Source organism: Leuciscus leuciscus (genome assembly GCF_965113295.1).
Source record: "Leuciscus leuciscus genome assembly, chromosome: 21".
Classification (NCBI taxonomy): Eukaryota; Metazoa; Chordata; class Actinopteri; order Cypriniformes; family Leuciscidae; genus Leuciscus; species Leuciscus leuciscus.
The window spans coordinates 13,886,302-13,899,878 of record NC_138745.1 but is presented as its reverse complement, the minus strand read 5'-3'; the positions used below and the strand labels follow the sequence as shown (position 1 = coordinate 13,899,878).

General features: G+C 42.0%; 1 protein-coding gene and 1 long non-coding RNA gene across 2 annotated transcripts in view; one reads left to right on the top strand and one right to left on the bottom strand.

Annotated features, from left to right (window-relative positions):
• Positions 1–13,577, bottom strand: part of LOC309485771 (uncharacterized protein) — a 506,515-nt gene that overhangs the window by 72,974 nt on the left and 419,964 nt on the right. The gene's annotated exons all lie outside the window — the stretch shown is intronic.
• Positions 569–2,150, top strand: LOC309484798. The gene is made up of 3 exons (XR_014200978.1): positions 569–645; positions 807–1,221; positions 1,257–2,150. It is a non-coding gene; the product is annotated as an uncharacterized lncRNA (long non-coding RNA).

Sequence of the window (13,577 nt, the reverse complement as noted above, 5' to 3'; positions counted from 1 at the left end):
GTTAGATTGGGCAGGCATCCACAAAAGGGCCTTTAATTACAAAAAAGGAGAGGAAATTTTGCCTTGAAAAAAAAGGGCACTTTGGGCACCAAGGGGCAAAAGGGCAGGTGCTCGAGCACCCAACGCCCCCCCCTCTGCACGTGCCTGCAGAGATGTCAGATCCACACAAACACGACACACTGGGGCGGGAGAATGACACAGGGACTTCGACGGGCAAACCGGGCTGGTGATGGATGAAGGAACAAAGATTACAGGAGACAGCCAAAACTGGCGCCTGTACCATGAAGGTAGATGAACAAACTCGGGGTTACAGGATTAGTTTTGAGTTGACAAAACCAAACCGATGCAATCAGGCTTTTATTGGTACCATGATGCAGCTCATCAGCTTTCTCTGTCAACTCAGGCTTTGATCCTCGAGGCTCAAGCTATGATTACTCCACGCGCGCGTGCACATAAAAGAGTGACGTCGACACTGAACAACCAATCGCGGGTAGAGCGGGAGCGATATATTTTTCTGCGGAGGAGCAAGAGATAATCATTCATAATTACGATGAATTTAAATATGTATTTCAAGCTCGAAACAATACGGTCTCTGCTGCCAAAGCAAGAGAAGACTGTTGGAGAAAGATTGCTGATTGTTAATGTGTAAGTTAAACAAATACGTTCTATATTTATGTAAAATTATGTATGTATATATGTATGTGTAGCCTATATGTGTAATATAGCCTATAGCCTATTTTTATAATATATAAAAAATGTGCATGTATGTAGGCTACTAAGAAAGATTAATATTCATTGATTTTTAGATGCAACCCCAACTCCAAATGTTCTTGGCAGCAGATAAAGACAAAATATAAAAATATAATTCAAAGTGGTGAGTATTTACCACAACCTTTTATCACTTTTGTGAACATTTTATCACAAACACTTGTTTGCAGCAAACAGAAATAAAGAGTTCAATTCAGAAAACCAGAATACACTGTGGTGGAGGAGTTGGCTCGGAGTAGGCAATAAGGGACGGCCGATTATGGATGGGATTACAGGTGCTGTACAATCTGACCATGGTGCTGGCTCCTCTAAGCAAGTAACACTGGGTACGTGTGCAATACATTACTACTTTTTTTAAAGTTTTAAATATGGCTGACTGTATGTTCTGCAGTAGAGGGAAATACAGTGTCCCTGTTGAAGCCAGCACACATACACACAGTCTCCCACACAGAGGTCAGTATGCAGCAGACAGAACTCTTTTATTGTAGGATTTTTCACAACCTGCCCCAGAAACTGAGGCCTCTACCTCAATGGGCTTCAGAAGAAATGTGAACAAGGTAAGGATTTAAAACCCTTGACATAAATTACAGTCAGTCCTGTGTTTGTAGGAAGTCAAGGAACTTTTTGTGATTTGATGAGCCTCCAGAAAACTTGTAATGATCATGTTTGTGGTGGAATTATGTTTCAGGTGGAAACAGACTCAGTCAGGGCCCTGTACAAAAGGAGTCTTGAACTAGACTGCACACTAAGGGAGATTTGAACTAGACTGTTCACTAAAGGAGCTGGACTGTGAGCTGAGGAGGCTCCAAAAAAAATTTGGAGATCAAACAGCTGGATAAAACTGATCTCAGTATGTGAACTTATTTAACCAAGTTACACTTTAGTATGAATATTTATTAATGCAACTTTCTCTTGCTCTCTTTCTCCCTCCCATCCCACAAAACCAATAAAACAGTTTGAGACCTATCTGCAGTTTCAATGTGCTTTTATTAAGTGTAATATTGTATGGTGATTGCATCTACATCTGCACCAGCTGGGTGGTCAAGTGAGATCGGGTCAGTTTCATCGGGGAGAAGCTGGTTTTGTGGTGTTTCTCGCTCCTTTCTACTGGTGGCTATATTGTGCAGAATGGCCCATGCAGCCACTATCTGTGATGCCCGCTCTGGTGACTCTTAAGCGCCGAACACAGTTGAAATGTGCCTTTAGGATGCCAAAGGTCATCTCTATCTTCACTCTGGTTTTACTGAGGGCCACATTGAAGCGGTGCTGTGGCCCTGTCTGAGGGTCATGATAGGGGGTTATTGTGTAGGTTTTTCTATCTCAGTTCAAATTAACAGTGTTTTGTACTGTACCAAATTTAACTTGCTTTCCTCAAAGCGCTGACACAATTTTGTGAAAATTTGTGAGACAAGCACTGGAGCCAGGCCATTTGGCATCCAAACTTGTGATCATACGTTCATGACCACAAGTCGTCTGCAGATGAAATGTTTAGTAGATCATTGTTATATCTGTTAATGTTACTATTAATTTAAAGATTCATCTCACAGAAAATAATCATCTCACATATTCACATCATCTCTACCTGAACATTAAGGCTGTGATAGGACTTCCTATTAACATAATCTGCCTCATGTTGCCCTAGAGCAGTGGAGATTGGAGCAATAGACTGCATACATGTTGCAATGACTTGCAATGATCGTATCATAAGATTAACAGAATAATTATAAAAAGATTTAAAATAATTCTTAACATGTATTATATTGTATAGTACATTTGTGAAATTTGCTCTTTTTTTAAATTTTTTTATAAAGTTCATGTGATGTCACCCTATCAATATATCTTACCGGCAATTTTATAAAAGCCCTCTTTTATTGGACATGGTCGATAAATGTCCGGGGAACATTATTAATGAAACTATTCACGTACTCCTGCAGAGCGAGGACCACCTTGCGAATGGTTCGACAAACCGTGTTTTCCCCTAGCTTCTGTGCGTCACCCAACGTGCAAGTATGTACCATTTGCACAAAAAAAAAAAATGCAACGCAATAGCATTTGCAGTACAGTAAGTGCATGAATTCGACGTGTTAAATTCTTTATGTGCGGCTCAAGAAGTTCGCAAAGATAAGACATTCCTTCCGCGGAAAAACTGTAGGCTATCTTTCATACAAGTAACTATCAGGAAAGGCAAGGGGATTTTGTCTGGCTAAAAACTCTCTCTACGAAGTGCTCGTCAAACAATTTGCGCTGAGATGTCCACCGGATTTGGAAGAAAAGGTGAAGTCATTGCAACAGACACTGGGAATAAGTTACGTCACCTATATGTTTCTTTGCTCTCAGCTGATTGGTCAAACTTCAGTCTGAGATCTTGAATCCAGAACATAACCTGCCCTGTAGCAGGTTAGCCGTGCAGCGTAAGATACCATGGCGACGAACTCCGATTAAAGCCAAGCTACTTTCATAGTACCTAAAACCCAGGGTTGGCGGAAACTAAACTGAAACATAGCTGGCTAGCCACCTAAACCGGCTTCATGGTATAGACCCCTGGACAGGAACAAACACCACACAATGCTCTGACAACAGATGACACCAGTCACAGAGAATATATAGGTGAGTAAATTGGCATAGGCTGGCGCAGATGATCAGTGGTGATCGGAGGACACACCCACACTAATGATGCACACAACACAACAATCACACGAGACAAGAAAAGGGCAGTGAACTCATGAACCGTGACAGAGCGTCAGAGATGGGATGTAGAGCAAGGAAAAAAGAAGAAGATTAGTGATCTAAGTGAGTGAGGGAAGCGTCAGTTGCATAAAAAGAGGAGGAAGCAGAACAAGAAGAGAAAAGAGAAAGCAGAGGCTAGGAAGCACAGTCTGGACACCTTTCCTTTGAGTCCAGATCCTGTCAACAGTCAACAGTTAGGATCTTCAAGGTCAGGGTTGTGTGCAGTTAGCATTATAAATAAATGGATACATGTAGAAAATAAGAAGCTGGCCTTTCATTGATGAGTAATTGTTTTTATATATGGTGTACATGACTTAAACCCCTAAGTTACCAGCAGATTTTTGTTTTGTTTCAGGCAACATAAAGAAGGAAAGCGAATTTCCAGGAAGAACAGAGATACACTAGTGATTTCTTTCGTTTTTCAATTTCTTTGCGTAGAGAAGGAAAGAAAACATGCTGACAATTACAGAAAAAGATCTAAGCGCTTAAATAAGAATGACTCCCCTCGTTCAAAAATAAATGAATTAACTAAGACGGGCAGAGTAAGCTCCAAAATCAGAAAAAAACACTACTCTATCATGAAGCCTTGATTGAAGACATAAAGAATAAGAAAAATAAACTCCCCTCGTTCAAAAATAAATGAATTAACTAAGACGGGCAGAGTAAGCTCCAAAATCAGAAAAAACACTACTCTATCATGAAGCCTTGATTGAAGACATAAAGAATAAGTACTGTAAAGCAAGAAAAAAAGAAAAACAACTAATAGCAAAGGTAACAGCGGGGAGTATTATGAAGGCTCCAAGGTTTTGCTGAAAATGACCCTGGATTTTCAAAGAAATTGTTGTCGTCTCGAGTGAAGAAGGTTTTGACTTTGGACTTGAAAGCAGCAGTGAACCTGTTTGTGGGATTTCTGTTGGTGGAACAGAGGTCTTCACTCTGAACGCAGTGCTGAACAACAGTTGAATAACGACTGGACGAAAACAAACAATTACCAAGAACAAGGTGAAGAAGCAGAAAAGGTTTCTGGCTGACACAATGAAAAATCATTCACAAAACATTTCTTATGGAAAACACAAACAACATATCATGCTCCCTTTTCTGTAAGCTTTGCCCATTTTGGGTTGTACATCCCACTCTCTCTGACCGGAACACGTGTCTGTGCAAGATCCATGAAAATCTCAGATTTGTCATTGAGAAGTTGCATAATTTGAGGCTCATAGATACTTCAGATCTCAAGAGTTTGACTAAAATGATAACTTATGACACCTCCAGGAAAATGACCATGTATGATGAATGCGAGGAATGCAAAGACAAGACTGTTCAGCTCTCCACATTTGATGGCTCAGCAAAGGTTGCATTCACTCAATGGGCCACAGCAGAGAAAGCAAGGGAAGATGCGAGGGAGGGACCAACCACTGTCAAGATCACAGTGAAGAAAACAATGGAGGATACACAAGACAATCTTGTGGAGTTATTCCACACTCTTCTCCATAAATTCAAAAGACACACATTCAACATAAATCAACAGTATTCCTACTGCAGAGAGTTGAAGAAGAACCTGTCAAAAGAGGAGGCAGTGATCCACATTGACTTCTCTGAAAACTACACATGCAAATACAGCTCAGAGATCCAAGCTGTCCACTTTGGCTCCTCGCACCAACAAGCTACTCTGCACACTGGTGTTTTCTACATAGGTGGTGAAAAAGAGCCCATCTGTTTTAGCACAGTGTCACCCTCCAAACACAAAGCCCCCCAGCTATATGGGCACACATGAATCCAGTGCTGAATTATCTACAAGCCACATACCCAGATGTATCTGTTCTATACTTTCTGAGTGATGGACCTTGTACCCAATACAAACAGAAAGGGAATTTCTTCCTTTTCAGCACAGAGCTCGCAAGACGAGGCCTGAAAGGTGGAAAATTGAACTTTTTTGAGGCAAGCCATGGCAAGGGGGCCCCTGACGGTGTTGGGGGAACCTCGAAAAGAACAGCGGACAAGCTGGTGACCAACGGCCGCGACATACCAGATGCCCATGAGCTATATAAGGCCCTCACTGAAACATCTACTACTGTTAAGTTGATTTATGTAGCATCTGAAGCAGTGGAGCAGGCAATGGAAAAGATGCCAGGCCAGATTCCACCAGTGCCATCCACAATGAAAACCCACCAAGTGGTCACATTCACTCCAGGAGAAATGTGTGAACTAATCAAATAAATGTAACTTTATTTGTATTTTTTAAGTGTATTCATTTTTTTCAGTACAAACAATGAGGCCATTGAAATGTCGAATTCATATTTCAAGATAAAATGAAAGCTGCAAGCAGCATTTATCGGGGTTCAAGCAGTTAAGGCCTTTAAGGCGTTTAAGAACAAAAGCATCAAAAGTTATTAAGTTTTATTTAGCAAGCATTTAACCACTGACATATATGATGGAAAAGACCATTTACAGCCAATACAGGCCATTTAACATAGGAAATATATGGTTTTCAAAGCTTTTTGACAGTTATAACACCTTTTTGCATGAGTCTTCTTACAGTCTTGCCTGATCTCCACCACTTTTATTAGTAGTACTCAAAGTGTGCCCATATATATGTGTCAAATTTGTTGTAAATATGTAATTTTGATAAGGAGTTTAGACAATTATATTACATTGATGACGCAATGTCCACGAGTAGGCTACCATGAATAGGGCAGGATATGATCATACACAGCATATAAGAGATGAGATGACTAACAAAATCAGGAGGAGCCTAAGCTCACCAAAAAAAACAAAAAAAAACAAAAAAAAACCACTGGTGACAGTGCACCATAACACATTGTTAGGCCAAGGTCCAAATACATTAAAAAGATGCTCTCTTACATTATAGCGGGATTTTCCGGGCTTTCCTATGTGCAATTGCAAAGTTGTCGATTAGATCAGGATTGTGCGCACGGGCATTCTCAATTGACCCTTTGCAGGGAGTTTGATTGACAGGCGATCTGACTAATCATAATCCGCCATTTTGACATTGGAGGATTTAAATTTGAAAAACAAAGTGTACTGACGTCTTAGCACTTTAAAACAACATTCCTTTTATGTTCATTCTTGTTTATTTTAATGCTATAAATTAACTAGAAGGTAGAGATGATTGGTTCACGAGCAGCTTTAACTGAGCCTCGAGTCTACAGCGATCTGTCAGACACATTAAAGAGTCACAAAACAGTATTTATTGTTTAAATGTCTCTAAAAAATGACTACATTTGAAAGGTGAGACTTTTGGCGCTTTTCCATTACCAGTACAGCTCAACTCGACTCGACTCGACTCGGCTCGCTTTTCGCTCCGTTTTCCATTGCAGATAGTACCTCCAAAATAGTACCTGGTCGTCATAGCGACGCCGCAGGAAACTGCTGTGACTTAATCTTCTACGCGAGATACATCCGCTGCCACACACACAGGACAATGGAGGAAATCGAGTGTATGCTGTTTTTGGATGTTTTTGTTTTAAATTTTGGCGTTATTGTTTAGCTATTTACCTATGTTTTCAAATATCCTTTGTTTTTTTGTTGTTGTCTCGATGGGACTAACGGCTTTGAAGATAAACACAATTTTTTAAAGCTCTAAATGACACTTACAAAAACCATAAGGCGAAACCTGGCATGTTTGGTATTGTTGGACTCGGCAAGGATTCAGGAGTCTTAGGAGGTCACTCCTGTGAAAAAACACTGGTATTGTGCCAATGACGTATACTGAGTTTTTTGAGATACACCAGTGTTCTCATAGACTATCATGGCACCCTGGACAAAGACACTGCGTGCCAATTTTCAGTAGACTAAAAGTTGGGTGCGCTTATAGCTATTTTCATGATTTTTTTCACTGTTATAGCGCCACCAAGTGGCCAGTTGTCACAATTTTTTTCATGTCAACTCAGATTGAGCTTATGAACATGTGTCCCAAGTTTAGCGAAAATATCTCTTTCCGCTCACAAGTTATAACCATTTTATAGTGCCACCAAGTGGACAATTGTCAAGATTTTTTTTCCACGTGACCTCAGAATGAGCTCATGAACATGTGTCCCAAGTTTAGCGAAAATATCTCTTTCCGTTCACAAGTTATAACCGTTTTATAGTGCCACCAAGTGGCCAATTGTTGCGATTTTTTCCAAGTGATCTCAGATTGAGCTCAGGAAGATGTTTCCCAAGTTTAGCAAAAAAATATCTTTCCGTTCACAATTTATAACCGTTTTAGTAAAAGTGGCCCTGGTGCCATCAAATATTTTGGTTCCCCTTATCGACCGTTAATTCAAATTTTGAATTTTTTGGATGATTATTGATTGACAGACTCCAGAGAATATTCTTGCAGTGGTTTGGTTCCGATCGGGCCAAAAACCTAGGAGAAGTTCGCAAAAATAGGTTTTAAAAAAAAATGCAATTTACTCGAAATTGGCGCCTGAAGGGCGAGCAAATCGGAGATAGCCATTTTGTCCGCCTTGAGCCAAGGATTCCAACGATATAAGACACTTGATCCTGGGACAAACGGTCTAAGAGTTATGAGCAATTTTGAACTTTTGGTTGCTGTAGCGCCACCTATGGGCCAATCGGTGTCATACTCTGATAGGTTGTCCCCAAATTGAGGCCTACCATCTGGCCAGGTTTCACGTCTCTAGGCCTTACGGTTTGTCCTGCACGATGCGTTTTACAAATCCTTACAATTACAATAGGGTTTCAGCATTTCATGCTTGAACCCCTAATAAGAATGAAGGCTTTTTGCCAGTTATAGCGCCACCTATGGTCTGATCTCCATGAAACTCTGCCTGCTTCCTCACCATGTCCTGACACATATGCTCATCAATTTTTGTGAGGTTCTGAGTTTTCCTTTGGGATTTATAGGCTTTTGAGTGTATTTTGCCACGCCCCCTTTTCTAAATGACCCTGTTACAGCCACCCAAATGCCAAAGTTCAACTTTTTTTCGATAATTATTGATCTAGAGAGTCCAGAGAATTGTCCTAGACTGGTTTGGTTCCGATCGGGCCAAAAACCAGGGACTAGTTCGCAAAAGTAGGTTTTGGACAAAATCCGACATAGCAGAAAATTTTCCCTGCCTACATCCAAATCGGAGATCGCCATTTTGTCCGCCTTGAGCCAAGGATTCCAACGATATAAGACACTTGATCCTGGGACAAACGGTCTAAGAGTTATGAGCAATTTTGAACTTTTGGTTGCTGTAGCGCCACCTATGGGCCAATCGGTGTCATACTCTGATGGGTTGTCCCCAAATTGAGGCCTACCATCTGGCCAGGTTTCACGTCTCTAGGCCTTACGGTTTGTCCTGCACGATGCGTTTTACGAATCCTTACAATTACAATAGGGTTTCAGCATTTCATGCTTGAACCCCTAATAAGAATGAAGGCTTTTTGCCAGTTATAGCGCCACCTATGGTCCGATCTCCATGAAACTCTGCATGCTTCCTCACCATGTTCTGACACATATGCTCATCAATTTTTGTGAAGTTCTGAGTTTTCATTTGGGATTTATAGGCTTTTTTGTGTATTTTGCCACGCCCCTTTTCTAAATGACCCTGTTACAGCCACCCAAATGCAAAAGTTCAATTTTTTTTCGATAATTATTGATCTAGAGGGTCCAGAGAATTGTCCTAGACTGGTTTGGTTCCGATCGGGCCAAAAACCAGGGACTAGTTCGCAAAAGTAGGTTTTGGACAAAATCCGAACATAGCAGAAAATGTTCCCTGCCTACATCCAAATCGGAGATAGCCATTTTGTCCGCCTTGAGCCAAGGATTCCAACGATATAAGACACTTGATCCTGGGACAAACGGTCTAAGAGTTATGAGCAATTTTGAACTTTTGGTTGCTGTAGCGCCACCTATGGGCCAATCGGTGTCATACTCTGATGGGTTGTCCCCAAATTGAGGCCTACCATCTGGCCAGGTTTCACGTCTCTAGGCCTTACGGTTTGTCCTGCACGATGCGTTTTACGAATCCTTACAATTACAATAGGGTTTCAGCATTTCATGCTTGAACCCCTAAAAAAAAAACAGAATAAAAAAAATTTGCTTAAATTACAGACTTTCTATTGATGGTTTCCAAAAAAGGGACATTTTACTATTAGGAAAACATTAGATTTAAAAAATAAATGTCTTGTTTTACTACTCTACTGGCATACATATTGTCCTTGATGGGATGGTATAAGAAAGACTCCCTTGCCTGAATAAAAAGGATAATATTATTAAGGATTTTGTGTCTGAGGTGGGAAAATATGTTTTTTTGGAGGATTAACATATCTTTAAAGTTGTAAGTAAAACAAAAAAAAGGTTGTTCTTAATGAATTTTTTTTTTAAATTGCAACGTGGAAATGGCACCCGTTTTGTAGAATGACTCGCCAAGTGTAAACGCAGTCGGAGATAACTCAAGGAGCAGGCTTCCAATATAGCCTATGGCCCCGTTTACATGTACATGGTTATTTTGAAAAATGGAGACAATTCCCTTCGGTTGTGCCCCTCATTTACACGCAAACGGAGAATTCGCCTCTGAAAACGATTCTTTCTAAAAACTCCGGCCAGAGTGGAGATTTTGGAAAACTCTGTTTGCACGTTTGGATGTGAACTGAGAAATACTGAGTTTTAGGCAGTTGACGTTACAGTATGCGACATAACTTGCACTGCATCAAAGGTGCAACCTATATTTTAGGGATTCTGATTGGCTAACATGGGCTTGAGCTTCTCGTTACACTGCCACCTACAGGTTTGGCATGCTCTTGATGGCATATACACGGGTTTGTGTAAAGTAAAGATGGCATATACAGTAGTTTGTGTAATTAGCCAATCAGAATCCCTAAAATATAGGTCGAACACTTTTCTGAAAACGGAGAGGGTGAAATGTCCGTTTATGAAAATAACCGGCCACGTGTAACCGTAGCCTAGATCCACATGTAGAGTCATTTCAGCCCCGCCCATGAAAACAGCTGCACCTGCTACACTCAAACGAGTGTGGAGCGACAGGGGGAGAGGGAGAGGGAGAGGGAGAGGGAGTGCACTACATCTGTCAGCTGCAGGTGCCATCATGTGCCAACTGATGGCAGCCAAGTCCCTCACTGTTTCCACAGACTCTGTTATTCCTGGACTTCATTTCCCAGAATCCTCTGCTCATTATTAGTTTATCTGTTTCAGCTGTGTCTTGTTTCATTTGATCATCACCCTGTCTATTTAAATGTCTTTTGCCTTCATTTAGTATTAAGTCTTGTTTGTTTGATTGTTTGTTTTGGTTCGGTTCACACTCTTGTCAGTATTTTGAGCAGTTCCTGGTTTCTTTATTTTTCCCGTGTTCTGGATTTCTTGTTCCTGTCTTCCTCTGTGGATTGGATTTGTATTTCGGACTGTTTACATGTACTTGACCCTCTGCCTGGTATGGACTATGACCTTGGATTACATTTGTTAATAAACTGCGTTTGGATTTTCACTCTGTCTGCTGAATGCCGTCTCACCATCACAACCAAATAATTACATTATGTTTAAAACAGAGGCTCTGTTCTTTCATTTTATATATTGTATGTTCATCTTCTTCTTCTTCTTTTTCTTTCGGCTGCTCCCATTAGGGGTCGCCACAGCAGATCATCCGTCTCCATACCACCCTGTCCTCTACATCTGCCTCTTTTACACCAACTACCTGCATGTCTTCCCTCACCACATCCATGAACCTCCTCCTTGGTCTTCCCCTTTTCCTCCTTCCTGGTGGCTCCATCCTCAGCATTCTCCTACCAATATAATTCATGTCACTCCTCTGCACATGTCCAAACCATCTCAATCTCGCTTCCCTCACCTTGTCACCAAAACGTCCAACATGCGCTGTCCCTCTAATAAACTCATTTCTAATCTTGTCCATCCTCGTCACTCCCAACGAAAACCTTGAAATCTTCAGCTCTGCTACCTCCAGCTCCGCCTCCTGCCTTTTACTCAATGCCACTGTCTCTAATCCATACAACATCGCAGGTCTCACCACAGTCCTATAAACTTTTCCTTTCATTTTTGCAGATACTCTACTATCACAAATCACTCCTGTCACTCTTCTCCACCCACTCCACCCTGCCTGCACTATTTTCTTCACTTCCCTAACACACTCTCCATTACTTTGCACTGTTGACCCCAGGTACCTGAACTCCTCCACCTTCTTCACCTCTTCTCCCTGTAACCGCACCACTCCACTGCCCTCCCTCTCATTTACGCACATGTACTCTGTCTTACTCCTACTGACTTTCATTCCCCTCCTCTCCAGCACGTACCTCCACCTCTCCAGGCTCTTCTCAACCTGCTCACTACTCTCACCACAAATCACAATATCATCCGCAAACATCATAGTCCAGGGAGACTCCTGTCTGACCTCGTCCGTCAACCTGTCCATCACCACTGCAAACAGGAAAGGGCTCAGGGCCGATCCTTGATGCAGTCCAACCTTCACCTTGAACCAGTCTGTCGTTCCTACTGCACACTTCACTGCAGTCACACTGTCCTCATACATGTCCTGCACCACCCTCACATACTTCTCTGACACACCTGACTTCCTCATACAATACCACAACTCCTCTCTTGGCACTCTGTCGTACGCTTTCTCTAAATCCACAAATACACAATGCAGCTCCTTCTGTCCTTCTCTATACTTTTCCATCAACGTTCTCAAAGCAAATAAGGCATCTGTGGTGCTCTTCCTCGGCATGAAACCATACTGTTGCTCACAGATGGTCACCTCTTCTCTCAGCCTGGCTTCCACTACTCTTTCCCATAACTTCATGGTGTGACTGATCAACTTAATTCCCCTGTAGTTACTGCAGTTCTGCACATCTCCCTTATGCTTAAAGATCGGTACCAGCACACTCCTTCTCCATTCCTCAGGCATCCTCTCACCTTCCAAAATCTTGTTAAACAATCTGGTTAAAAACTCCACTGCCATCTCTCCTAAACATCTCCATGCTTCTACCGGTATGTCATCTGGTCCAACCGACTTTCCACTCTTCATCCTCTTAATCGCTGCTCTCACTTCCTCCTTACTAATCCTATCCACTTCCTGCTTTACTAACACCACATCATCCAACCTTCTCTCTCTCATTTTCCTCGTTCATCAGCTGCTCAAAATACTCCCTCCATCTTCTCAACAAACTCTCCTCACTAGTCAACACATTTCCATCTCCATCCTTTATTGCTCTAACTTGCAACACATCCTTCCCAGCTCGATCTCTCTGCCTGGCCAATCGGTACAAATCCTTTTCTCCCTCCTTAGTGTTCAACCTCTCATACAGCTCCTCGTATGCCTTTTCCTTGGCTTTCGCCACATCCCTCTTTACCTGTTGCCGCATCTCCTTATACTCCTGCCTACTTTTCTCATCACCCTGTCGATCCCACTTCTGTTTTGCTAACCTCTTTCCCCTTATGCTCCCCTGCACTTCCTCATTCCACCACCACGTCTCCTTGTCTTCCTTTCTATTTCCGGATGTCACACCAAGTACCTTTCTAGCTGCCTCCCTCATCACTCCTGCGGTAGTTTCCCAATCATTCAGCACCTCTTCACCACCACCGAGCCTCTGTCTGACCTCTTCCCTGAACCTCACACTACAGTCTTCCTCCTTCAGTTTCCACCATCTTATTCTTCTTTCAGTCCTTACTCTCCTCCTCTTCTTCTTCGCCTCCAAAACCATCCTACAGACCACCATCCGATGCTGTCTAGCTACACTGTCCCCTGCCAACACCTTACAGTCTCCAATCTCCTTCAGGTTGCATCTCCTACATAGAACATAGTCCACCTGTGTGCACCTTCCTCCACTCTTATAGGTCACCCTATGATCCTCCTTCTTCTTAAAATACGTATTCACCACTGCCATTTCCATCCTTTTAGCAAAATCTACCACCATCTGCCCTTCCACATTTCTCTCCTTTAGGCCATACCTACCCATAACCTTCTCATCACCTCTGTTCCCCTCACCTACATGTCCATTAAAGTCTGCCCCAATCACCAATCGTTCATTTCTAGGTACACCATCTACCACTTCATCTAATTCACTCCAGAATCTTTCCTTCTCCTCCATCTCACAGCCGACTT